Source organism: Amia ocellicauda, chromosome 3 (genome assembly GCF_036373705.1).
Source record: "Amia ocellicauda isolate fAmiCal2 chromosome 3, fAmiCal2.hap1, whole genome shotgun sequence".
NCBI lineage: Eukaryota > Metazoa > Chordata > Actinopteri > Amiiformes > Amiidae > Amia > Amia ocellicauda.
The window spans coordinates 162,022-187,500 of NC_089852.1; the positions used below are offsets into that span (position 1 = coordinate 162,022).

Sequence of the window (25,479 nt, forward strand, 5' to 3'; positions counted from 1 at the left end):
CTGCCAATCAGGATTAGCTCACCATGCTTTCCTCACCAGAGAAGCTCTGCAGGAATCAGAGGACGTATTATCGGTGGGTTCGGAGCTGCAGTGAAATCCACACAACCCAGGTGAGACTCTGTGGCTGGATACTTGAGCCTTTGTTCATTCGATGCACTGTTGCCTGCTGGCCCAGTAATAAGTAATGGGAGAATGAACAAGTCTGTCAATATGATCTCAGATTTCCACAGACTACAACAGCTGAGCAGTATGTCATCACTTATGTTTGAGAAAGAGGCTGCGGAAATTAACGTGATAGGATATATTAATTAAAATATGTTTTATAATAATGGTAAGACATTAAGAATTGATTTTCTTTGTGACTTTTCTTTTTGTGATTTGTCATGTGATTACTGAGTCATGTCCATTTAGCAGAGAGACTCCGCTTCCACAGTAATGTATTTAACTGCTGGCTGTCGATAAGCCAAGGCCTTGTGACCATCCGGATGACAACAGCCAAAACAAATGATCAATGTGTGCTATGTATGTCTTCCGGCAACTAAGTATTTGTAATTATCTGGAAAAAAAAATCGCAGGACATTTACAGGTTTGTAACTTAAAAAACAACTTTGTGTTAAATGACCATTTAATGTTAAGAAATGCAAACATCTGTTCTGTCAGCTGGAGTCAATGATATGAACAAATCGCCTGCGATTCCATGTGAAAGCTCCTAAACATGGATTAACAGAGACTGCTGTTCTGGTGAGCCTGTGTTTTTGTTTTGTGGAAAAAGTTACTCAGTATCTCTACAATAAGTATGGATTTTGTTCAGCCACTGTGGCGCTGAATTAGCCTGACCGGGAAGCCAGGCTGTAGGATTGCCTAAGAGCACCAGATCGTTGCTGAACGAATTATATGCACTCTACGTTGTTTCTCACACACTATTCCTCTCTCGCCCGCTCTGACACGTAGTACAGAAGGAGCACAAATAGTTCACACACACATACGCACATACATTTGAGCTCCCAGGATCCCTGCCTGGCTCCAGGACACCTCCAGCCGCGGTAAAGATCTAATTTTCGGTTTATAGTAGACCTCTTGGGAAACTGCCTCAGTATGGTAGTATGATTTTGTTGTAGACATACACTCACCTAAAGGATTATTAGGAACACCATACTAATACTGTGTTTGACCCCCTTTCGCCTTCAGAACTGCCTTAATTCTACGTGGCATTGATTCAACAAGGTGCTGAAAGCATTCTTTAGAAATGTTGGCCCATATTGAGAGGATAGCATCTTGCAGTTGATGGAGATTTGTGGGATGCACATCCAGGGCACGAAGCTCCCGTTCCACCACATCCCAAAGATGCTCTATTGGGTTGAGATCTGGTGACTGTGGGGGCCAGTTTAGTACAGTGAACTCATTGTCATGTTCAAGAAACCAATTTGAAATGATTCGACCTTTGTGACATGGTGCATTATCCTGCTGGAAGTAGCCATCAGAGGATGGGTAAATGGTGGTCATAAAGGGATGGACATGGTCAGAAACAATGCTCAGGTAGGCCGTGGCATTTAAACGGTGCCCAATTGGCACTAAGGGGCCTAAAGTGTGCCAAGAAAACATCCCCCACACCATTACATCACCACCACCAGCCTGCACAGTGGTAACAAGGCATGATGGATCCATGTTCTCATTCTGTTTACGCCAAATTCTGACTCTACCATCTGAATGTCTCAACAGAAATCGAGACTCATCAGACCAGGCAACATTTTTCCAGTCTTCAACTGTCCAATTTTGGTGAGCTTGTGCAAATTGTAGCCTCTTTTTCCTATTTGTAGTGGAGATGAGTGGTACCCGGTGGGGTCTTCTGCTGTTGTAGCCCATCCGCCTCAAGGTTGTACGTGTTGTGGCTTCACAAATGCTTTGCTGTATACCTCGGTTGTAACGAGTGGTTATTTCAGTCAAAGTTGCTCTTCTATCAGCTTGAATCAGTTGGCCCATTCTCCTCTGACCTCTAGCATCAACAAGGCATTTTCGCCCACAGGACTGCCGCATACTGGATGTTTTTCCCTTTTCACACCATTCTTTGTAAACCCTAGAAATGGTTGTGCGTGAAAATCCCAGTAACTGAGCAGATTGTGAAATACTCAGACCAGACCGTCTGGCACCAACAACCATGCCACGCTCAAAATTGCTTAAATCACCTTTCTTTCCCATTCAGACATTCAGTTTGGAGTTCAGGAGATTGTCTTGACCAGGACCACACCCCTAAATGCATTGAAGCAACTGCCATGTGATTGGTTGGTTAGATAATTGCATCAATGAGAAATTGAACAGGTGTTCCTAATAATCCTTTAGGTGAGTGTATATTGTGCCCCCCCTTCCCCTTCACTGTTGGACCCCTGAAAATCAATCCTCTTACTTATATTCACGGAGACTTCAAAACCAACTCGTGAGAGAACTTGCTGGCAATGCTCTGGTCATGTGATGAAATTTGATACCATTAAAAGTAACATACAAAATAATAAACATGTTGGAAACGCATAGTGTTCAGATGATATGGAGGCAGGCCACTCCTGGGGCTTCTTTGGGGACCATAGGCAGTACAATAAGCTTTGCTGATCTCTACCTGGGGGTTTCTGAAGTGACGATCAGGGGTGTGAGATCCCTGGACCAATAGGGATGTGCGATCACTGAGCTAATAGGAAGGTGCAATCACTGAACCAATAGAGATGTGATCACTAAGCCAATAGGAAAGTGCGATCACTAAACCAATAGGAAGGTGAGATCACTGAGCCAATATTATTATTATTATTTTTATTTATTTATTTATTTATTAGCAGACGCCCTTGTCCAGGGCAACTTACAAAACACAAGTGCAATACAAAAGTGCAATAATACAGTGCAGTTCAAGGCATAACATATTTTACAAATTCACAATTTACACAAGTGTATGCAAGATATACAGTAAACAATATATAAGTCTTACATCCTAGATTGTAAAAGCTGATGAGTGCAGACATGATGTTAGGTCAAAGTTAAGAGCTAAGGGAGAGGGAGCGTAGGGGAAATCAAAATAAACACTACAAGTGCTATTAATGCAAAGGCAAGAGTATGACAAAACGTTGTATAAGTGCTATGTTACAGGAGAGTTAAATTAGCCAGCAGGAGAGTGTGATCACTGAGCCAATAGGAAGGTGCGATAACCCAAGGGACCTTCCTACCAGCTTTTACTTTCCCAGTTGTAAAAAATAAACCTGATAATAAGGGTACAGTGGTTATAGGAAGGGGGGGTGGTTAACTGGAAGTATAATTGATTTCCAATGTTTTCCATCTCCAGATAATTAAGCCACTCTCAGTCTGATCGCAGTCCTGAAGAGCTTTGTTTGTGCAATCATGTATGAGACCTTTGATGTTTTTAATGTTTATCTGAGTGGTATTCCGGGTCATTCATCTGGTTCAGAAATACTGGAGCGGCTCTGCTCTCCGCTGCTGAGTTATGGTCTGGGAATTTCAGCAGGAGGAAGAAAAAAAAAAGAAGAAAAAACTCCCTGACAAACCTATTTACATTAGCAGAGAACTTCTGTGATTTGCTACATGGTTCTGGGTTATATTAATTAGCTGCCCTTTCAGTGGTGATGTAAAAAAATCATCTGGCATTTAAAACTGTTTAATGGCAGAAAAGTATTGCATGCATAATTTATGGGCTTGCCAGCAATAACAAGGTGTGTGTGTAGAGGACGGAGCGGGCTTTAATGAGTGTCTGTATACAGGGGCACTTATAAAATATTAATTTTCATTTCACAGGCTTCAAAACATCAAGGTGTCCTGCGTTCTCTCATTCCCTCTTCCTGTGACTCTGCAGACAGCTGTTTAAAATTAGCCAGCAGGTTGTGCAATTTATACAGGTAGTGGAAGTGATGCTTATTATTTTGTAAGTGGTTGTGCATTCTGTCAGAACTGGAGCAGACCTCCGTATTATAGGACCTGGCTCATTCAGACTGGTGGGGGTGGCACAATGAACAGAGGAGGCTGGAAGGTAGAGAGGAGATCACAGGATTATCTCTGGCTTTGCACGTTTTGCACTCTTTATCGGGATCATGATGATGGCGTTTCGTTTTGGTACATTTTGAAATGTACGCAGCCTGGCATGAATGTAGGACCTTTCTTGTGTCGGTTCCTCATTAAAACTTAACCATGTAATTAAAACAAGGGCAGTAATGTTCAGACTGTACAATGCACTAGTTAGAGCTCATCTGGATACTGTGTACAGTTCTGGGCTCCACACTTCAAGAAAGATATCGCTGCTCTAGAGGCAGTTCAGAGGAGAGCAACCAGACTTATTCCAGGTCTGAAGGGAATGTCCTACTGAGAGACTGAGGAACTGAACCTTTTCACTCTGGAACAGAGGAGACTACACGGGGACTTGATCCAATTAATTTCCACACCTAACAAGAAGCAAGTCATGGGGGGATCTTCTCACACACAGGAACCACGAGCTCTCCCCACCCCCCTCACAGTGACTGTGGCACTGATCTAGCAACTACCATGACGTCAGACACCGAACTTTGAACAGTACCACCATTCTGGACCCGTTCTGGAAAACCCAAACTTTACCCGTCCTATTATTGACATTTGTATGAAAGCAATACATTTACCTTACAGTAGCAAAGTTCTTCTATAGAGAGCAACCAGACTTATTCCAGGTCTGAAGGGAATGTCCTACTGAGAGACTGAGGAACTGAACCTTTTCACCCTGGAACAGAGGAGACTACGTGGGGACTTGATCCAAGTCTTCAAAATCAGGAAAGCCATCGACCACATCAAACCAGAGGAGCTTTTCCAGATCAGCAGGGACACACGCACCTGGGGACACAAATGGAAATTGGGCTTCAAGGCATTCAAGACAGAAAACAGGAGACACTTCTTCACACAGAGAGGCGTCACAATCTGAACAAACTCCCCAGCGATGTGGCTGAAGAGACAATTTGGGAACATGCAAAAACAGACTGGATAGGATCCTTGGATCACTTATTAATTATTAATGGATACGAAATGAGAATGTTGGTCGAATGGGCTCCTCTAGATTGGACACTGTCCTATGTTTCTTCTAAACAATTTCATGTAATTTCCATACACAGCACAAGGGTTCCGGTTCAAAGAACAGCTCATTTATTAACCTGAAAAAAATAAAGTATATAAACACATTTGTCCTGAAAGTCCAGGAGTCTGGAGTCTGGAGTGTCTCTCTCTTTTCCTGGAGTGTGAAACAATACACACCTGCTTCTTCATTAACTAAAGGTCCCAGATTGTGCACCTGTGCTGTGGTGTTGTGTAGCTATACTGGTTTAGTAAAACCACTAGTTTCCAGAATGGAAAAAGGACAAAAACAAGAGAGACTCTGTTCCGACCTGCGAGGGAAGGAGATCTGGGCAGAGAATGAATTCACTGGAGTCCTGATTAGCGATGTCTGAGTGAAATGAGATGAATCGGCAGCCCTTTCAGAGTTGCAGTGAAAAGCCACCTTGAGCCATAATGGCAGCTGCAGGTCATGCCATTGAGAGTGGGACAGAGCCTCACCTTCATCCCGGGGCCTCTGGCTTGGTGAATCTGGTTGGCACCCTTTCACCAGCTGCCTATTCAGTTTGCCCGCTCAAAAACTGAGAGATTAAGATGCCACTTCTATTCTCCAAATGCAACTCTTCTGTGGCCTTGTTCTTCGTCTGTGGTCAAGACTTCAGCAGGTTGCAGGGTCATGGATTTTTCTTTTTTCTTTTTCTTTGGGGCGTCACAGAACATAGGGGAACATTTACATTCCCTCTGGCTGATCAGACAACCGGAAGCCCCTTTCTGGTGAGGGCCGTTCTTTGACACGTGTGATTTGTGGCACCCGACTGTGGCCTACAGAGTGAGAGGCGATGTGGGAGTAACCCTGTGTTTCTGTTCCCTCACTGGTCAGAAGGCAGCGTGTGAGCTTCTCTGACGGGAGGGAGACGATGCTTGTGCAGCTGGGAACGGGGCTGCTGTCTACAAATAGCCACGCCAGGGCAGAGCGGTTGTGAGGAAGCGCCTCAGGCTGCTGCGTTTTGTGGCACACGAGGGGCAGGACGGGGCGAGGGCTGCATTGGGTGCTCTGGTCTCTGCCCTCTCTGAGACTCTGCCCTTGAGGTGCAAACAAGAGGCCCCTGTTACTTTGCAGCTCATCCCACTAATGAGAAGCTCGTTCTCTCTCAGGAGGAAAGTGGCTCTGACAACAGGCATGCCAGATGAATCACCACTGCTTCTCACAGAGAAGATCTGGGAACAAACGTTCTCCACGAGATCCTCAGCTGAACCTGACGCTGACGTTCACGAACACTTTCATTTCCGTGAAGTGTTGAAGGATGTGGAGTGTGGCAGGAGGTGTTCGTAACACTGGAGAGCCGCGCAAATCTTGTTGTGAGTCCAAGCACTGTCAAGTTTGTGTAAAACAGCAGAGTGCACGAAAAGTAACACATCTTGAAATGTAAAATTACCTTTCTGTATTGCTGAAAACAATCTGGGATTTGATTGTGTTTTTGGAGCTGGGTTGGGTTGAATAATGCAATCATGTTGCTTAAAGTTGAGTAAATGTAGTATTTTATACACTGCTCGTGTTGAGCTTAACATAACATTATAAGGAGTCTCTATAGTGGCCCTTTTAGGATGAATATGAAAAACTGCAAATAACTGCTTATTGAGGGAGTGGTTTCTCATGAATGCTGTGGAAAATCATTTAGCCATCATTATCAGAAAAAAGGATATGACTCTTCCTGTTATTGATGTAAATAAACTACACTGCACACTTGACCACAGTCAAAAAGCACACGCACTGCTTGGGAGCGCATCATCATTCATCATTACACAAATGCAGCACTGAGAGCCGCATGTGTGCCTGGCAGACTGAAAGAGGTTACATATATCAGCTCTGACCAACAAAACAAGCGCCGTACTGGCAGCGGCGTCGCAATCCCTGCAAGGCTCTGCCAAATGATGAATTACACTTTTTTATGATAGTAATTATTTAATCCAAGGTGTTTGCTGTTGCTCAGTGCAATTATAAATGCACAGCTATCTCCATTACAGGGGGATGGCTGTATTTCTTATTTAAATGAAGACAGAGCTAAAATAGTTCTGAGTAGTTGTCTTCAAGTGCGTTATGATTTTGCTGCAGGATCTCCGAGTGATGCTTCCACAGGGTTATGTAATTTGTGAAGCAGGGCTCTGGCTGCGGACTGTTTTATTTCACATGATCAGATCTGTGTGTACACCGAGATTTGACAGCAGCTCCATTTAATTGCCTGTTTCTACGGTTAACTGTAAATGTTCTGACTCGCGGCCTCTTCCTAGTTTAGAAACATGGCACCAATATGACAAACACGCTCTGAAGATGAGCGCTGCATCCTGACACTCGGGCTGGAGGATGTGTTAGAGCCAGAGATTCGTGCGCTGGATCTCCGATGCTCTTGCTCGTCCAAGGCTGTCCTTCGCCATTCTGAGTTTTCCGCTTAGTTTCTGTCTCTGTCTTTATCTTTAGAAATAATCAAAGAAACTAACGAGCCTGTCTGTGCTGTAGTGTCCATGTCACTGCGCTCGACTCTGATTCTATAAAAACCTGTAAACTTCACTTGCCGTCTGCGATGAGCAGCGCTCTCTGTCAGAGATGGAGAAGGAATGTGTTCTGCACAATTACAGGCCGAAACCCCTCCTGACCGGCGTGCAGCAGCTCTCAGCAGGTCGTCTCGGCTGCTCCATGCCTGCGTGCTCCGCGACAGATAAGGAGTCGTACGTGCAGCAGGACTTGCCTCCTGATCTGTTACAGGGGTAGCTGTCTGTTCCTCTCTCTCTTTCTGTGCTTGTGTGTGTGTGTGTGTGTGTCACCAGCAAGCTGACCTCTTTTCATTTGCCTTTCAAGAGCCAGTGACAAATGAAGACAAAGGACGAGGCCCAGGTCTGAGTGCTTCCTCAGGGAGATGATGAGTGACTCACAAAATAAATAAAAAATCGTGCCGAATTGGATCGTTCAGAAACTCAAGAGGCCATGAACGGCCCATCTGAGCCGCGGCGATACCTTTCACTTGCAAACCGCCGTAGCGCTTCACTGCCTTTGGAAAAAGGCTGTATAATATTTACTGCAAATTTCCTGCAGGTACGGCCATGTCTGTGTGTGATTCCTACACTGTGCACACGCGTGCCGCTGTGTAAGCGTGTTCCTGTCTGACACGTCCGTCTGGGTCTCGGCTGTCTGTGCCGTCAGATGAGCTGCTCGTGTGTAATGACTTTAATCTGAGAACAACATGCAGCGTGTCACCTGGGCAGATCCACTGCTGCCGAGGAGAACTCTGAACTCTTGTGTTTTCCTTCTTTACTTTTCTAAATGATTCTTCCAGTCAGAGGAAAGGAGAAGAATAAATTCCCTTTAGGCTCTAATTTAGGACAAAATCCACCACCCCCACCATAAAAAATGGCTTTAAAGTCTTCAGGCTAATGTAGGAATTTTCTGCTGCACCTGTGAGGATCAGAGAGTTAATGCTGTTTCAGTCAGAGAGAGAGAGAGAGAAACCTTTTGAACTATGCTTTGGAATTGGGAAGATTTCTGTTCCTCCACCCATTTGGGATTTCATGTGTAAGGCAAGTGATATATGGGGAGAACAGATGCTTTCTCCTCTCCAAAGACCCTGTCTTCGCACAGTCCTGTCTCTGGATCTCGGTCTGTGTTCAGTGAGTCGTGAGCAGGACGGGCGTCTGTCCATCTCAATCTTCCTGTTGACCGGCTGATCGCAGGAGTGTGCGATGATCTCTTACAGTTTTTTATTGTATATTTCCCACCACCGCGACCGTCCACAGCTCCGCAGTGTCTGATGCCTCAGCCGCTGAACTGATGAACACAGCGAACAGATCTCTCCAGATCAGGATCCCTGATGTTCTGAAAAACTGAAGATCGTGTTCACTGGTCAGCCACCGTGGGAAGACCTGGTGCTGGTGCCTAACCTTCGCCAAACCTTCCCTTCTGCCATGAGAAAAAACATGGCCTTCTCTCGGCCCGGCTCTCCTGTTACACTGCGGCCTGGCGTACCTCGTGGGGGTAGGGGATGTGGGGGTGCGGGACTCTGGATGGACTTTTCCCATTCCTTTAATTAAACTGCGGAATTTGGCGATTATTTCCCTCCTGGTCTGTGCCCGAAGCCCATTGCTGTTCTGACCAGCTTGCAACTCCGCTCCCCACAGCAGCTTGAGGGGAGAAGAGTCGGTCACAAGCGGTTCCTGGTTTGGTGGATCTCCACTTTGAACAGTTAACAACAGGCCTCAGATCTGTGGCAAAACTTTCACAGAGGTTTACATTTGTGTTCATCTGCTCAGTTGTTCAATTTTCATCAGGAAAAGCAGCTCGTGGGGGGTGTGAACTCGTGATCTCCAGGCCTGGGAGCTGCAATGGGATGATATCGATTTTCCCAGCGTTTGCAGATTCTCTGGAAATTCACACATAATCTGTCATTCATTAGAATCATCCCTCCGATTTATTTTTGAATTGGTGCATGTGTACGGGGGTCTCACAGTGTGTGAATCTGAATCGGTGCGCGTGTACGGGGGTCTCGCAGTGTGTGAATCTGAATCGGGGTGCGTGTACGGGGGTCTCGCAGTGTGTGAATCTGAATCAGTGCGCATGTACGGGGGTCTCACAGTGTGTGAATCTGAATCGGTGCGCGTGTACGGGGGTCTCGCAGTGTGTGAATCTGAATCGGGGTGCGTGTACGGGGGTCTCGCAGTGTGTGAATCTGAATCAGTGCGCATGTACGGGGGTCTCGCTGTGTGTGAATCTGTAGTGGTGCGCGTGTACGGGGGTCTCGCAGTGTGTGAATCTGAATCGGGGTGCGTGTACGGGGGTCTCGCAGTGTGTGAATCTGAATCAGTGCGCATGTACGGGGGTCTCGCAATGTGTGGATCTGAATCGGTGCGCGTGTACTGGGGTCTCGCTGTGTGTGAATCTGTAGTGGTGCGCGTGTACGGGGGTCTCGCAGTGTGTGAATCCTATCTGGAATGTGACGCAGCCTGAGATCCAATTCTATATCAATTTAAAACCGATTATCTTATCTTTGATTTATAGAGCATATACAAAATAATACGTATTGATTCCGTGAAGGGAAATGGTTTAACATCAATGCCAAATAAAGTAATTTTGAATTATTTATATTTTCATAAAAATTATAAGGCCATTTTTTATTTTAAGAAAGGATAATGAAATGGTAGGAGAATTAATGAGAAAAAATAAATAAAATCAGATGATAAAACAGCTCAACCCTCCAGCTCTCCAGACTGGCTTCTTACTACATAATGTGGTCTTTCCCTTCCTGGGAAATTGTGCAAATTGCTTGGGAGCATTGACAAATAGGGGCTATTATGTTCAGTGTACTGTAAATGGTTGTACATGGGAACTAACATACTGTTTTCATTACTTCATCAGAGAATGCTTATTCCTTCTTTCTTTCTAGATGCAACATGAAAAACAGAAGCAAGTAGGTTTGGACACAAATGCACTTTAATAGCTGTATAAATGTAAAGTAAATCCACTTCCTGCTCTGTTACAGCTGGGATTGCTTCTCTCCGCTGTCGCCAGACTGTAACTACGCTCTCTTTCCTTTTACTCCTTTGAATTATCTGCCATTATGGCACAACTCTGTGAAGATGGCAGGGAAAAGGACCGCACAAAGAGACCGTAACGATGTTAGATGCAGCCCTAAGGGAATAGTTTGGTTTTATGCCTTATCATGATATCGCTGTGCCGATGGCGGGAGCATCTTTTAGTCCAGACAAGACAGAGGCTGTGTTGTCCATCAGGATCCCTTTTTGACTTTTTCAGGGGATCGTCGTGCTGTACAAAGTGCTGATATCTATGATCTTTGTGTGGGTTCTGGGGAAAGCCTGACACAAACCTTCCTATAGCTTCCCCTTGTTCACGGCACACACGCCAGCATCCAAACCTGCTCTCGGTTTTATTCTTTATTTTTTTACAGTAGTCCAGAATGTCAATGGAGTCATTTTTATAATAATAAGTCACTGCCGAATGACTAAACTCAATCCTATTTATGAAGGTCCTTTATGCACCCGGCTGTATTCTTTTATGGAGAGGATCAGTCGTACGGTGCGTCTCATTTGCGCAGATCTGCGGCTGGATTTACAGCTCCTGCTCGGACTACATCACTCCTGGCCTGCTCTTGTCTTATAGGTAGACGTCCTATTAGGCAAATGAGCTCCTGCTGTCAGCACTTTCACAAACAGATTGATGGGCCTTGAGGAGAGAATTACACGGAACAAGAGAAGGAGCCCATCTACAAAAGAGGGAGATTTATGGGAACAGGACATGAAGGCAGGCGTCAGGGTTTAATGGCTTCAACTTTTATATCTGCACTTTTATGTGGACGCTGTCAATGTGAAAGGGATTCTCTGTTCGACTTCACAGGCTGGGAGGGCAAGACATGACGCACATTGTAATTAAAGTATCGGTATATATAAGCAGCGCTGGCTGTGCAGAGCTTTGTGCATCTCTGTCGCTGCATTGTATTGTGTACGGTTTTTGATTTTGCTTCATTGTAGCGTTTGCATTATGTGTCCTATGAGTTGTAACTTTTCATACAGGAGTCAGACAAATAAATGACGATGAGGAGAAGAACGTCCCTCGCCAGTCTCCACTGCCTGTTCAGTGCTGAATTTCACGGTCACCCACACGACCTCTGACCTCTGCCTCGGAAGCGAGTGGGTTTTGGCTAACTGACTAATTGACTCGGTGTGGCGGCTCTGTGGAACTTAATTCGGATGCACACGAGAGGAAGAGGGACGCACCTGTGGGTCTCGGATCTGTAGTCCTCCAGTAGCTTGATTTGACCTTTGTACCTGTCGTGGGATCCTGTGTGAGACACCAGGCCAGTGGAAGTGGGCGCTTCTAGTCTTGAAAGTGTGGCTTGTTAGACTGTGCTAATGCTGCTGTACCGATAGAGAGCAGAGCAGCGGGCCGACGGTGCCATTCAGCAGCAGAGCGTTCAGCGGCTTTGATCGGCTGCAGTGGAGGGGGGAGAAAGCACCTGCTTGTTTAATTAGAAAATAACAAAAAAAACAGCCATTCAGCCAGATAAATCAATCTATAAATATCCCAGCGCTGTACTCTGTTAACCAGTCGACCAGAGACAAAGCCAATTATTTACCCACTGCAATGAAATGTCTCCCCTTTGCACAAAATGAAGTAAATGTAAAAAATAAATTCTGCCACATAATGATCTCTCTCTCTCTCTCTCTCTCTCCCCCTATCTCTCGCTCACGCTCTGTTTTACTGAAAACATGCACCCAAAGGTGATTAGTTTCTAGTAAAAGCAGCAGGCAGTTCCCAGCTGTACAACTAGGTGGCAGTAAATGCCAAAGTGCTGGGCAATGGTCAAACACATCCAAGCTGTCTTCTCTCTGTGGAAGAATTCCAGACCACATGTGCTGATAATTGGAGGTGTGGATGTAGCGCTTGATAAGAGCAAAATAAAACCCTATGTGTAAATGTTAAAGGCTGAAGCTTAGAGGCCCCCAGCGCTGGCCCCGTGCGCCATCTCTGGGCCCTCACACCGGGTTTATCCACAGTCTCTGGTCTCCAGTTTGTCTCCGTAGAGGAATTAAGAAGGAGATTTAATCTCCCTTGTCTGCTGGAAATTGTCATAATCATATTTCGGCAGAGATTGTTAAAAATGTCCCCAATTAACCTTCCTCTACTTTGCTTCAGTCTCATCTGTTATTTAATTATAATATAAAAGCTTGTGAAAGAGCTGCCGCGCTTTCAGAGGTGTTTCTGCCGCGGCCCGTTTTACTTGATTTCTTTTTTTTTTTCTGTCTTGAAATAGTTCCCAACCATGCTTCTACGATTTTTTAAAATTTTATTTGCATATAACCATATTTTTTCTTTAATATTCCATTTTATTTTTTAATCGTGTGTCCAGCAGTTTTTTTTAGGCTGTTGCTGAGCAGTTTACATCACCTGGAAAGCTGTGCTGGAGATGAGGCTGATGGCACTAATTCAATTGTCCTGAGTTATTAAGGGCTCGATGCCGTGGAGCCTCGAGGAGCAGGACTGCGTGTGCGTGACTCTGTCCCCACTCTGCTCCCCTGACCCCGCTGAGCCCCACAGTGCCCGGTGCTGGGCCGCGAATCTGGTTCTGAAGGCTCCTGAACACCAGGCTTTGTATTATTAAAATAATAATAACCATTTAATGCATACTTACCTCTGAGCAGGGATGGGCAGATCGAAATACTTCAACACATTTTGTATTTTGTTATTATTTTGAAGCCTATTTCTTAAGCATTTATCTTTTGTATTGAAAATACAAACGTCATAGTATTTCATTGACAACAAGAACAACACAAGAAGTTAACATTTCAGCACAGCAGGTAAGAAATGTTTGTAGCAGTTGTATTAAGTCTATGATAATGATTTTTATGATTATTATGGATATTTGTAGTTGCTATTGTATCTGTAATTGTTATGTTTTTGACCTAATATAAATATAGAACACATGCCAGCTGCAGGAAACACGGGATCGTGACACTGTCTGTTCCGTGGGGGCGGACATTGATGTGTCATTATTATTAGGCTTCCCTGAACCGGGGGCTTTATTATTATTATTATTATTATTACTCTTCTTTCCCCGACCTCGTCTCAGAAAGATGAAAGGCAGAGCATTCCTAGATGTCCATAAGGCGTGAGTTCACATCACAGGACAGATTCTGCGCTGCTCTGGGTCTTCACTGGATGTTTTTAACTAAAAGTACACTTGGTTTAAAACAAATTCTATAGTTTAGAACCAGCAACTGAAATCATAGTCCCATTTATTTAAATATATGTTTCTTTGTGTCCTGAGAACAGTGTATGACCTGAAACGTGTGTTGGTGGCAGATCGGTGCGGGTTAGTAAGCGCTCTCTCGGACCCCTCGGCAGTGACAGAGGGAGCGCTGTTCTCTCCCGTGCGGAGACGCCTGGTGCTCAGAGTGATTTTGCTGCTGTTGACGTTTATTCTGCTCGTGTTCGTGTCATTGAGTGTAAATTGAAGCCTGTGTAAATTTTAAGAGAAAGTTTAAATTAATGCACTGCTCATTGTTTAAATTAATTTCATTAGTAAATACCTGTTTCTGGCTGACACTTTATCATACATTTATATTTGCTATTTTGATCCAATTTCCACTGAATATTTTCTATTCTGTAATGGAATACATTCACAGAGTATCTAGCCCAATCTCGCCCGTGAGGATTTTAAGATTACCTGTTTCTGCTGAATGAAAAACAAGACTATCATTTACTGTTGGAAATTGCCTCACATTTCTGAGTTTGTGTGATTTTTAAGGAGAGAAATTTCATGATACCCCCGCTTGATTGTGCGGGACTAACTACCCTGGCTTCACATCAATCTTTTATATCAAGAATAACATGTTTTTTCAAATTGCCTGCACAACTGCAAAATGCGATGAAAACGCCCTGCATTTCCCATCCCTGTCCTGAACATGTTCCTAAAGGACTGGTTCTGTGCCAACAGGCCTTGGTGCGAAGAGAGGCGGTGAGGCCGGGGCGATGGTGGCGGTAATAGAGGGCTGTGCCTTTAAGGAGGCAGCAAGGGTCGGGCACAGAGGCATTTGCTTTCCTCTCACAATGGGGTCAATATCTAAACTAAACAGCATCATGATCTGCTCCCGACGTGCTGACACAACTCATTTACACAAAGCCGGCTTGATTTCAGAGTGAAACGCTCTCTGCGGGGCCCACGTATGCACAGCCCATATCAAACGGGGTCCTGCGCACAGCCCAGCTCCCGGCACCAGCACCGGCCAGTGTCTGCGACTCTGCTGGTCACGAGGGGGGGGTTCTGTGATGGAGGGGGTGTGTGGGGAGGGGCAGGATTGAGCACCAGTCTCGAGCTCTAGGGTACCGAGATTGAATATTCATTGTCCCATCGCAGGACAAGGAGAGCAGTAGTGGCCTGGAGGCTAGTGCCACTGTCAGGGCTGTTTTGGGTTTCTTGATAGATGACTGTTTGGGTCCAATAACCCTGTCCCCGGATGCTGCAGCGTAAACGGACCAAAACACAGTGGACCTTTCTGTAGTCGGTGACCTGAGCCAGCAGATGTGGAAGATGTGGATGTGAAGAGAGGCTTCAGCCCAGGGTCAGCCTCACGTCACATCGCCTGGAAACGAGCAGAATCGCTTGCTGTTCTTGAGTCCATATGGTTTCCAAGACGCAGAACAGGAAACCCTCTCGTTTGCACTTTGTTCTGCCAACACCGCACATCATCAGCCTCTGAAACTGAAGTTCCTCCTAACAAAGTTTCTATTGTCTCCTCCTTTTCTTCTTCTTCTTCCCTGATTCTATTTTTTGGGCCCCTGTAATGTCTCCGCTGGCAGCTGGGCTCTTGGACTAAAATGACCCCATTCAATTCAATTTACAGAGGTATAGGAAATGGAGAAGCTCGCCTTTATTCAATTACACTGGAAACTCATTGTCAGCTTTCACTGATAAGATAAAGAAGGAAAAAACCTGTTAACATGAACTGAACAGCGGGTCTCGCTGGATCCCGCGACCGCAGGTCCCCTCCAGTTCTGATAAACCCAGCGATGCTCATTTGAATGCAGTGGGGATTGCCTCTCCCGTCTCATTACTCTCAACGACTCGTCAGCTCCCTGTGTCTCTCTCCGATAAGATGAACAGCCATTAATACCAAACCTGCACATACGTTCTCAGCCCATCTGCCCACCAGTCTGCAGACATTTTCTTTTTCATTTAGATTTTTTTTGCATTATTAAATCACACGTCCCTTTAATTCTGTAAGACCAGATTCCAAATGGGTTCTACTGCAGAAGTATTCACAAGCTTGATTTCTCTCTCTCTCTCTCTTTCTCTCTCTTCTCTTTCTTACCTCGGCACAGTGAGCTGTTCTGCGCTGAGCACTTCATTGTGGCCACTGGTCAACAAAGTCGCTTGGGGCTGCATGATGCAGGAGATTAATGCAGTAAATTATCAGCTATTTCCAGCCAAGCTCAGATCATGCTCCATGCTGTTGAGTTTAGTGTTCCCTGCCGACTCTTCTCTGCTGTGGAAACAGAGAAGCTTCTCTCTCAAGACTGAATGTTTGTAGACTAAGTCGACTTAGCTATGAGAATGAAACTGATAATACTGTACCTGCAGGATGGACGAACACCAGTATAGAAAGCAGAGACCCCCCCAATCTCGAAACTCTGCAGTCAGCAGAGACGGACTCATTTCTGCGCAAATGGCCGCCTACAGGGCGTTTGCATTAACTTCGTGATCCTGCTGCACTCACAATCCTTGTGTGGTTTGTATTCGTCATCATAAGAAAATAACAAATGAATGGCAACAACAGCAGAGATGCAGAGAAGCCCCCTGTGAGGGTAAGAGAAGAGGGCACGGTCTCTCCTGGCTCCTGGCACCATGATTCCAGAAGCTCATCTCCACTTCTTCTCCACAGCTTCTTGGCTGGTACCCCCCCAGTTCATTATACACCAATTACAATTTTATAATAGAGCAATGAAATCTTTATCAGCAGGGCTTAAGAGAATGCAATTACAGCTTAATTGGTTACGTAACTGACTCGGGGGCCCTTTTTACACTGGGAGTGGAGGACTCTTTCCCTCTCATCTGAGTGTGATATCAAAAACCGTGCCTAATAACAGCTGAGAGATCTTTAATTAATGGACAATAGGCACCTTATTACACATTCACGCGCTGCTAATTTAGGTCATCAAACTGGAGAGGAGAGGGAGAAGGTCCAGAGGCCGGGCTATAGGCTGAATCAGACGGGGACCCCCCCTCCATGCTGTGCCATGGTTCTGCCGTGCTTTACTGTGCCGTACTGGGCTTGTTTACCTTGGCACACCACAGAAGACCTGTATCAAGAGGAGGGAAGATGCTTGAGATCCCGGAATGAAGTATGAGTGCAGGGTACTTAACTGGTCTGACCTGGAGTGCAGCCCCATGGGGGCAATTATAAACATGAAAGGGGCTCTAATTATTGTGTGGGGCAGCAGGGAAGCCACATCTTCAGATCTGCTGTGCCGTCCGGTACCCGTCTCGTTAGGAACATCTACTCCTCATTGACAACATTTCTATTCCAGTGCAGTCCTTGGGCAATTTCCATTTGAATCCTTCTGTCGAAACAGCACTTCACACAGGTGATACGAATACAAAGACCCCTCGCACTGGAGCAGGACTAGTGATTATGAGCACCGAGGGAACAATACTGGAATGTGTATTTAACACCACATGATTGCTATTAGAATATTGACTTACAAATTGCCTCCCCTAAAGCACCCTATTTTTATTTTATTTCTGCCCGTACTTCTGCATTAGCTTGGTAACACTTCAGTGCACAAACACACACACACTCTCCCACACACTCATGCCTGTGTTGTGAACACACGCGCTCATGACTCCGCTGTATGAAATGAGACCTTCTGTGTAGTGATGAGTTGGGGGTCAGGGTGAAGCTGACGTGTGCGGCCAGGCATGTGTCGCATCGCACACTAATGCAGGTGACATCACTTCCCAGAAACACCGCTATGCTGCTGCAGAAAGAGCCTCAGTCTTGACTGGAGTAAAACACGAGCCGCGGTATTCCCCCAAGCATTCAAAAGTCAATGAGCAGTAAAGGAAACATAATTAAAACTGTCAATATGCATTAAACAAACCATACCAGTCCTGGATTCTTCTCACCGATGGCCCAGACGCATTCCTTGTCCCTTCAGACTGCTTCCCAAACGGGGACTTGCTTCACTCAATTAACGAGAACAATGAACCAGAATTAGACTTTAATGGAGGAACGTCCTCATCAGGTCTATGGCAGGGGGTGCCCTGGATAAACCATTCACCTTTCCAAGCCCAGCGGGGCCACATGGTCTGCTTTTGAAGAAAGCCTGCTCACTGCCAGCACAGCCCTTGAATGTTGCCTTCAAACAGGAACGGCAGACCAACACGGGCAGACTCCATCTCCATGTGTATACAGAGGTTGCTTAAAATACTACTCATCATGCCATCAGTAAATGGCCGAGGAACTCTGTCATTGTGGGTGCTCTGGCTCTCTAATGTCACAGTTGTGAGTTGGTGCGTTTGTTTTATCAGCTTTTTTCAAGTGCAAATTTGAATCTACCTCTTCACAGAGAATGTGTGAACAAACACCCCAGGAACTGAGAACATCTTGACTTGGCTGTTTGAGCGAACTGAACATGGACTGTAACTCCCTGCAACTGTGCTGTTCTCTGGTGGTATCTTCACATGTCGGCTGTTTCACTCAGGCCTATCCCAGACTCTCTACTGCAGGAAGCCTCCAGGCACAGACCCATAAACACACAGACACACAAACACGTTGTGATACAGCACATGCCAGCCCACTTGGCATCCCCTAGTCCCACACTGATGGCACCTCTGCCACCCAAGTGTGGCTCCTATAACAGTGCCATATGTGGGGGGGGTGCAGCTGCCTGGGAGAGGCGGCTGATGAGTTGGGGGTGCAGCCATCACATGGTTTATTACTGTGGAGGGACAGGGAGCGTGGAGCTGCAACTTCACAGTCCATTAGCATGTCCATATAGCCTCGTCCATATAGCCTCGTCCATTACAGCAGCTCTTTAGCAGCGATCCTCACACAGCCTGATCCCGGGGTCCCGCTCCGTGTGGATATGTTTTGGGAAGGGGGTGGGGGGTGTTTGGGGTTTGGGGAACAGGAGGGGAGCCGGTGTCAGGTGCTCGGGTGACACCGAGTGGAGACGTGACTTTAGTGAAGATCTCGGTCCAGTCAGACTCCGTGCTGTCGAGGAGAGGCGGCTGCCCTGTTCAGACTGTTTGTATGACCTGCAGAGGACATTAACCGCTGACATGAGTCTGAACCCCGCCGCTATGGTAAATGTTAATTTTTGGTTTATTTTAGGTCTAAGGTTTGGACTAATTAAAAAAGAAATGTAATGATGCTCAGATATAGTCACATAGATATAAGCTCGAATGAAATTGAAATTCTTTTCTTGTTTTCTTTCAGAAGTCACAAAGTGTGTTTTAGTTATTGTACACTGGAATGATTTAGAGAGTTTGTCATCTCACGATTCAAGAAGAGCGAACAGTTCTGTCAAGAGAGACAGCTGTCTTCTGGCTCCTGAATCTGAAACCGTTACATTTATTAACGTGTTTGTACTTTATTTTTTAACACTGAAGAGAAATCCTGTGGGGCATCTCTTGATTTGCGCTGGGGGTGATCCTCGCAGGGCCGGTGCTGGGTGGGGAAGCGGGGAACTGTGACACTGTGGATTACTGGGAGACTGGGAGAGGAACCAGAGTGGAGACATCAACGCCTGGTGGAAACGCTGAAGGAGTCGAGCACATTGTCTCATATCACACATGGCATTAACTGTAGTGATGCAGAAATTACATTGGGAAGCTTTTTCTATTTGTTTCTGGCTGGATTGGTTATTACTGTAAAGTTTACATATCATTTGTAGTATAATTACTTAATTATAAATCAGAATATCCAGTTTGGCCTGAATAATGAACTGGATACGCATGTGTAATTTTCCAGATGAATTTAACTGTTTCGTGCTGCAGTGCAGTGACCGTGTCTGGCGCTCCACAGCATGCTTCTCTACAGATAATGATATGAAGGTAAAAATACAGCTCTGTTTGCCTGGTGATGTTGCGATCGCTCTCAATAGGATGCATCTTGTGTTTGTTTGCAGATGCTGAAGGGAACTTTCTGACTTGTGTCAGGAAAGTAGCGGGCTGTTTTTGATTTTGCTCCACTGACAAATTGTGAGCTAACTGCTTATTTCGTTAATTTATCATTTGAACTATTGTCTAAGACCAAGACCAGGTAGACTTTTCAAAAGCATGCAACTTCAAGATTCAACAAAAATGAGAGAAGTGATGTAAAATAAACATATTTATACATGAAAGTGAATGAATTAAATGACAGAGCAAATCTCTCTCTCTTTGAAAATGTCTGCTGCTTTAACCAGATTCCGGGAGGTTTCCTTTAGAAATGCATCCTAATTGATTAATTGATATTTAGTGAGCTATTCATTTGCTGTAGTAAGTGGTAGGACATCAGTAAATGGTGAAGAGTTTTTTGTTGTTTTTTAACAACGAAGATTGTGCACACAAGTTGTAGTCCCCAGTGCCTTGGTCTAGAAGTGCCTTTGTATCATTCATGTATTTATTTTACTGTTTTTATAATAATTTGAATTGCTGTTTTTCAACATCAACTGCCTACCTGCTACCGGAGAGCGCCGTCTGATTTAATTGGCCGATTTATTTAATGGCTCTGAGCAATTTCAGGCAGAACCAATGGAGACCCAACGAAAAGCAGCCTGCCTGGTATCATAGCGTAGCCTTGGAAACACGCAAATTGCCCTGAACAGAAGCACAGCGTCCTCCGGATGAATGGGCTTTAAACATGCCCTGGCAGGACCCTGGCAGAACACAAACACACAGCCAACAACTGCTGAACATTGCGCACACACAGAGGCATGCACACGCACATGCACGCTCACGCACATGCACACACACTCGCACACACACACACACACACACTCGCACATGCACGTGCACACACACACACACGCACACACATACACACATTCACGCTCACACTCACACTCACACTCACGCTCATGCACACGCACACGCACACACACACAGACTCACACTCACACACACGCACTTGCACTCACACGCACGCACACACACACACACACATTCACGCTCACACTCACACGCATGCATGCACACACACACACACACACACACGCTCATGCTTATGCTCACGCACATGCACACACACACACACGATCACACTCACACACATGCACTTGCACTCACACTCACACTCAAACACACACATTCACACTCACACGCACGCACACACACACACACACACACACACATGCTCACACTCACACGCACGCTCACACACACACATACACACACGCTCACACTCACACGCATGCACATTCACGCTCACACTCACACGCATGCACATTCATGCTCACACTCACACGCATGCATGCACACACACACACACGCGCTCGCGCTTATGCTCACGCACATGCACACACACACACACGATCACACACACGCACGCACACACACACACACACACACACACACACACACACACAATCACCATTAACTGCTAGAAATGACAAACCTCAGTCGTGGGTCTGCACAAGCCTCAGATGCCTGTCCTAAAAAAATGGTGGCGGCCATTTTGGTAATAATATCATCCTGATCAAAGTGCTGTTTTTAGTTTTTTCTCTCTACGCATCTTAAACACATGGCAGTGTCAGTGATAGCTGACCATCGCGTCGCAGTGCGGGTCAGTGTGCAGGTGGATGATGAAACTTTGCTCTGTGGAATCTCAACTGAGAAAAACACTAAAGGTAAAGCCTTTCCACACAATGGAGCAGCACGGAAACACAAGACTGAGAGGGAATTGATCTGCGCAGCACAGTGCCTCGACTGGATACCGAACGCCCCATTGTGTCTGCCTGGAAACCGCACTGCCTTTCAGTCACGATGAGTACAGCTTCAAAATGTCGACTGTGAATTAAGAAAGGCCATTACAGAGCGCGGATCAATTTCATTCGCCGTTAGATTACTAAGGAGTGCTTCCTAAATTTCATTAAATACAGCTGGGAAACCAAACATTATACTTGGAAACAGCGGCATGTAGGGATGGAAACACTTGCACCTTATTGGACTAAAATATCTGCCAATGTTTTTACCTGTGTGCGCTATATTGTGTAGGGCATTAGGGCAACAGACCACAACGACAACAATTAACAGTGCCTTTAATGGGGTACAGACATCCGCCCCCTTGTCATTACAGACTGCTGCCACACTTCTGATAGATGGCCGGAGATATACTGTTCTATTGCAGCGAGAGAAGGTGCTGTCCAGCTCATCGCACAGGTGCTCTGTGGAGTGGATCCTAGGACTCTAAGCAGGCCATAGTATGTCACCTCTTTTCCTGCCCAGTCATCACATCAGTGCGTGTCCGAGCCCTCGCCTTAACATGTTACCCATGCAGACAGCGCACACATGTTCAATAATATCACAGTATCCCGTTTAACACATTGTTGTCATGGATTGAATTGTCTGTTTGTTTGAGACATCTTCTCTCACGATCCTGTGACCTCCAGGGAAGCACAAACACAGCGATGGCAGCTCCCTGTTGTCAGAGCCCTGAAGTCTCTATCTCTGCACCGCGCAGCTACAACTGTACATCTGAAGCTCGTATAGCAGATAATAATTAATGTCCCTCTTGATTTAAAAACAAACAAACTGCCAAATCACAGCTCTGGCTCCGTCTTCTTGTGTTCTTAATTGTAATCCTTAGCACTATTGAATGAACTTGTTATGTTAGTTAATTAAGAAAACAGCAATCAAATTCTCCCGTATTCTCAGTGCCGTCGGAATCTTTAATTTCATGAAAACCAAGTGCTCATTAGCTTCAATCACCAGCCTGTTTTCTTTTAAATAAAGAAATGAATAAATGTGAAGCGAATCTGTAAATGTGTAAATACTCTTGTTGAGTGCTAGCACTGAGGAGACTTCAATGTTTGACTGCGGTTTAAGTAACTGTATTCCTGGCATGTTGTGGGGCTTTCCTATATACAGACACTGCCTATCCAAAAGTAAATGGACACGAACCTGCTGTCATTTGATTCCAGATGTGTAGGGAGAAGGGTCTGCGGCGTACGTTCTTGGGCTTTTGAAACATCTGTTTACCGCAGAGACACGGTGCTGCATGGGGAGATAAAATGACAAGGACATAATCTGTGACATGGGAGGCACCATTAAAGGCACTGAGCGTGGATCAGAGGATCTGAGACTTAGGGAAGCTCACAGCGTCCCTCGCTTGTTTTTACTGCCTCACAGCGTTACTGAGACATGACTCTAGTCACTCTAGTCCTGGGACAAACAGCATTATTGTGTAATAGGACAAATGACATGGAATTGAGGCTCTTTTTTTATGATGTTGTGTAAAGTTGTAGATCATCCATTTACTTATTTAACCTCATTTTAATTGAGCTTTTTGGGGTTTGGTTTAATTTGGGGGGCTGTGGAGGCAGTTTCCTGCCATGCTATATAATTTCCTTCAGTTCTGTGAATCTTTGCCTTTGAATAGATGGCACTTATGTAGAATTGGGAACAGCTTAACTGATGCTGTGTTTCAAAGCCATTGTGATGCAGAAATTGAAGTTATTGTACTTTCATGAAACGTGTGGTTAATGGAGGAAATCTTAGCTGGGCGATCGGCAGGCACTGATCATTCAAAATGCTTTTTAAAAAACAATATTGAATTTATAACAAATACAGTCCATTTCAAGAATCTATTAAAGGGGGTTTAAGAAGTGATGCATCCAGTGGCTTTACTGGGAAACTAATGACATTAAAACAAGCTTATAAAAGCACACATCTGCTTCCTGCTCTGTGATGTGGTGTGGAATAGACCAGCGAGGTGCAGCTGTAAGATTTACATTGAGTCTAACCAGCAGTTTTCTCAAGCCCGTGGCTGTGGCTCTGGCCGATGGAGGCCGTGGGGGGACCGTGGGGGGCGCAGTCCTCTCTGTGAGATGGAGCGACCCACCAGCGCAGCAGGAGGGAGGGGGGGCACAGCACCTTGTGGTCACGGTGTCTGTGAGCGGAGCTGTCAGCGCCGGCGATGAGTGGGGCTCCTGCACTGCAGCTGGAGAGCAGCGATGGAAGCTGGGTGACTGAAAAGCTGTTTGTTCCTCTTTGCCCGTGTCCCCTGGCATCAGCCTGATGCCCTGGAGAGAGGGGATGTCTGTCTGGCGAAGACCCCGGTCTCCCATCTTCCTCCCCAGGCGAGGGGGGACTGGGGGTCAGAGAAAGCTCCGCGGCTGCAAGGAAACGATCTCCAATCATTTCCAATCCAATCTCCAATCAGCCAAGCTGAGCCCGAGGGGGGCGGCCCGGCTCAGACGGTGCTCACGGCACCCAGCTGATCTTTTGCTTTCAGAGCCTCCAAAACAACACCGTTCAGCACCGCAGTGTCTCAGACAAAGCCACCTGGCTCTTCATCCTCCACTGCTGCGTGTGGGCTTGCTACATTATTACTGTGATGCGATGGCACTGCAGTGTCACTGATTAAGGAGGTACAGGAGGGGCTCGAGCTCGAAGGATAGGAAGCTGAGACCCTTCCGAACACCCCCACTGAAAAAGAAACAAACACGCATTTGAGCTGTGGTGAAGAAATGATACAGATGGACTTTGAGGCTGAGGGCCTCTCTTCCAGGTCCTAGATGGTATTCAGAGGTCAGCAAACGGATGAAATGAACTATAACACCTCAGATTGGGCCGTAGCTAGAGGTTACATTAAAATGCTCAAGGCTTTACTGAGGCTGACTGTTATTCACTCAAAAAAACAACATCAATAAACATAAAAACAACAACATCAAAGAGCAGGACTGTGAAGTGCTTGGTTGATTTTCATATGTTAATTGTAGTTTGTAATAAACAAACTCTGGGTACAATAAACCTGACAACATGCATGAAAAGGCTGTTTTGTGGCAGATGTGTAAAGAGCTGTTTGAATGTGCTGCAGTATCACAGGTCTGTCTTTACTCCTGCCATCCACACACGCAACTCCATTAAAACTTTAACTGGACCTGTTTTTCTCATCAGACTGAGCACTTGAAACCGCGGTGGTGAGATATCTCATAATTAGCCTCTGTTACGAGGGGATTGTTCACCAGCTCTCCACCCAGGCTCCCTGTTCTTTGTCTTTCTTTGTACGAGACAAAATATTAGTCAATTTCACCTTTGTAGCCCATTTCTGAATTTTAAAGATTACATCAGATATTCAATTTTGAAGGCAATTACAAGCTGCTATAAACTGATACTTTCTGGAAGGGTTTCGAATGGGAAAATGCATGATTTAAAAAGCACAGAGGAAAAACCAACTTATCCCACCAAAGAGCTGTTAACGTTCATTGAGTTCATGGGACATGTTCAAGTAGGCTGCTTAATTTTAATTTCTATTGAAGAACAGAAGTGCTTTATCTTGACAGAAATTACTATAAATCACAACGGACTGGGACCACAGTGCTGCAACTTTTCTTTTTCTTTTCCCTCCTATCCCTTTATTGGCCTGCAATCATGGTCCAGCGGGGGGTCTCTAGTCCGGTGGTTAAGACTTGTTTCGTCTGCTGTCCTCTTGAAGAAGATGGCTGTGGAAATGGTCGGCCCCCCTCGGTGGCGGGCTCCTTTCATTCGCTCTCCGCAGTCCTTTATGAGCGAGTGTTTGAAGCTGGCGATGAGAGGCCTCCGGGCTGCTGCCAGAGAAACGCAGCCATGTGAATTATCTTTGACAAGAGAAAAAGAAAGAGAAATCTCCAGCTTCTACCTCAGCTCGCCTCCTATATTGCCTCCCCTCATGGCG

General features: G+C 45.6%; 1 long non-coding RNA gene across 1 annotated transcript in view; it reads left to right on the forward strand.

Annotated features, from left to right (window-relative positions):
- The window catches only part of LOC136747248 (uncharacterized), a 27,753-nt gene continuing 2,274 nt past the window's right edge, over positions 1 to 25,479 (forward strand). Inside the window, exon 1 of the long non-coding RNA XR_010816451.1 lies at positions 1 to 110. This is a non-coding gene — a long non-coding RNA (uncharacterized LOC136747248). The remainder of the gene's footprint in view (positions 111 to 25,479) is intronic.